Genomic DNA, 3473 nt, shown 5'->3' with positions numbered 1-3473 from the left:
TATATATATATATATATATATATATATATATATATATATATATATATATATATATATATATATTTACTGTGGCTGAACTATCAACATTTTCAAATTCAGGTATCTCAAGGTGTAAGTGCCCTTCCAGTTAACAGTAGCACACTTTAGCAAAGTTAGGGAAATGCACGTATTATTTACATGTATCTAGTCTTGAATACTATTCCTTTAGTGCATACCACTTTCATATAGCAATGAACAGAAGTCAAGATTACACTCATTTTCTGTCTTTCTTTTCTTTCATTTCCAATTCACAACCAATCTACAAGATCTCTGTCAAAATGAAAAATAATGTACTGTGCGATTTAAATGTACATACTCTTTGATACTATGCAATTTAGTGTATACAGATGCTGCCATCGTGTGGCAAGAAGTGAACTGTACCGTCATATCTTAAACATTCTGATGGGATAAAACAAGTTACAGAAAGTACATGACTCCGATTGGCGAACACAGTTAGCGAATCAAAGTTAGAAACGCGGATACCTAATTTACATAGACCCTATGGCTGTCCATCGTGCGCACCTGTTTAAAAATGTATTTTATTATTAATCAATAATGTTGTAGTGTCCTTGTGTCCACATGTATTTTAAAGATATTATAGTTTTGTGTTTCTAGTGAAGAATTGTTTTACTATCGGTAATATTTTAAAATAGGCAGTTTTGAAATAACCAAAGAAAGCAAAACAAGGAATATAACCGGAACCTGCTTGAAAGAAGGGTTTTCAAATCGTTTGAACTTTAGTTATCTTTTTTACAGTGATTTAAACTCTATCCAAAAATATATACGGTTGAACGTAACTAATAAAATTTAATCACACACTATAAAAATATAACCAAGATTCATGACGAAGTAGACCACTCTTAATTATGTCTCATGAATATTCATGAGCCAACCAGAACGAGACTAGTCGTGTTAAATTAAAACAATCAAAGGTTAACGTTAGTTACAGCGATGGTGACCCGTTTTTTGTGCCATGTTAATATTTTCAACAGTGGAAACATACATCAAAACTAAATCTAAGACTGGATAAATTAAGTATGTATCTAATCCTATTATATCTTGTAAAAGTTACACGTTTTTGTTTTGGGACTACATTGTTTAACAAATCTAGGTCTTTTTTTAAAGTCCTAGGTTTCTTAAAACGAATGAAAGATTACCATGTTGCTTGAAACGTTGTCGCCACTGAAATCTCAGAATCTCCTAAATCTAGGCTGTAACACAATTCAGCCTCTGACCAACAGATTATCTTTGTTGTGAGTCATTTTTCAGGCTGTGGCAAATAGGAATGTTTCTAATTGCTGTCTAACCCCAACATCACTTAAGTGGGCCATGGTTTCATAGCAACAGTTTTATTCCCGTTTAATAAAGCCACTTGAGCTACACTAAAAATGAAAGTATATAAAAGAATATAATAATAATAATAATAATAATAATAATAATAATAATAATAATAATAATAATAATAATAATAAATTATAAACAACTAAACAGGTAATTTCAGCACTCAGTGTGGGAGGTGGAGCTTAAATTACCCAACCCCGCAATTTTGCCTGGTAACAAGACTTATCTACATTGTGCTTGTGGGCAGGACCCAGGGCTTGTGCGATTACTGGAGAATTGTAGCATGTTGAAATCACAGCCACAAATGCTGAGCTTTTCAACTGTACGGAAAACAGCATATATTTAAAACACAGAAGGGGTGCCATAATAGTCAGAGTTCATCATGTCGGCAAAAGCTGAAATCTGTACTTTTTTAAACGTACAATACAGTAGAGTACTAATTTATTTAATATACTACTCTACAGTACAACGGCAGAGTTATTGCATCGAAGATTCAGAGATATTACTACAGCACATTGCTCTTTGTAAAGGTACACCCCTGTATGATTGCCCAAACGCGTATATGCCAGTAAAATTCAGGGAAAATAAATAAGAGTCCCTGGGTTTGTGAGCTCAGCAATGCGCTTCACATTATCCCCACCAGGTGGCCACTGAATGTGACGTTTTACAAACCAGTCCAGAGGACCTTAACGTTTCCCTTACGTAAAACTCCGGTTTAGCTTTTGATCGTACGTCATGTGTGCTTTTTCTAAGGTACATGTTTTTGTTCTGTTACTACAACAGTAAGTTAGAGAGGTTGCCTGTTTTGGAGCATGAAACCGAGCATTGGGACCCGGGAGAAAAGACATTACGTTTTTAGAATATGAAGGGTGAGAATTACAAAACAGGAACCACCTCCGCTTAGACTGGTCCAAAGAAGCAGATAGACCTTAGATTACGTTATTTGCAGTTTGATTTTTGTTTGGGCACGCTGGTTTATTAATGATATGTGGGGTCGTAAATCGAGATCTTTCACAATATGTTTATTCCCAAACAGTCACAACCTGTCCAGCTATATGGAAGTGGAAAATGTAGATGTATACTTTTAAATAAAGAAATATAATTATTTAAGTTGTGTGTTTTTTTTTTTTTTTTTGCTATGTGTTATGGCAACGTAATGTAAAACCTCATGTTTGGCTGATGAAGTGTTTAGTTTCTGGAACAAAAATAATATTAACTGCAATTTCTATAACACAACATCTCAATATTCGAGATTTGATTGGTGTCTGCTAATTATAACTTTAATCTATTTTTCATAAGTTTGTATGCACAAGGACAGCACATGGTTTAAAACAACGTTTCCAATGTGGTATTCATTTCGTTTCAATTTAAATTAAGTTTTAGAAATGCGGTATACCTACTTTAGTTACTGTATAGTTAATTGACTGAGAAAGCATACAGCACACGCATCGTACTCGGCTGTGCCTGTGCAAGTGTAATGATGTACTGCCAATCTCTAATATTGTTTGCATACATGAAGCACACCATAAACGTACTACACAGATATGTTCATGGACTTAATTTTTATATACAAATGTATTGTGTAACGATACAATGAGATTACACACTGGAGATAAACTAAGGCATGGGTTAACTAAGACGGTTGATAACTCGGTTCTTGGCTTGAGTGGATGCCCAGCCCTGCTCGAAACATATTGAAAGGAAATACGCAGTGTGTGTTGGCGTGTCCAGTTTGTCCTGTCACTACTTTGTGTATACCAATCTTTCAAAATACTGAAGTTTGGTAATTCTGCTGCTGTAATGTAACATTTAATACCGTACTAGTGTAGTTTATACTTTGCTTATAAAGCTGTTCATGTGGTGTGCAGAGAATGTAATGTAAACTCGTGACTACAGTGCCACCTACTGTGGTGTATATGTGGACGACTGATTAAATAGAATAAAATGTTGATACATATTTCCCACTAGAGACTGTGACGCTACACTCCAAACCTGTAGATTATTATTAAAAATCCCCATGTTACAGACTTTTCCTTTTGCTGGTTTTAATAATAAAAAAGTTGAGATGTGAAAAAATAATCAATGCACACACC

This window comes from Acipenser ruthenus, chromosome 28, assembly GCF_902713425.1.
Source record: "Acipenser ruthenus chromosome 28, fAciRut3.2 maternal haplotype, whole genome shotgun sequence".
Taxonomy (NCBI): domain Eukaryota; kingdom Metazoa; phylum Chordata; class Actinopteri; order Acipenseriformes; family Acipenseridae; genus Acipenser; species Acipenser ruthenus.
The sequence above is the reverse complement of the archived record's forward strand: the minus strand, read 5'-3'. Positions refer to the sequence as shown.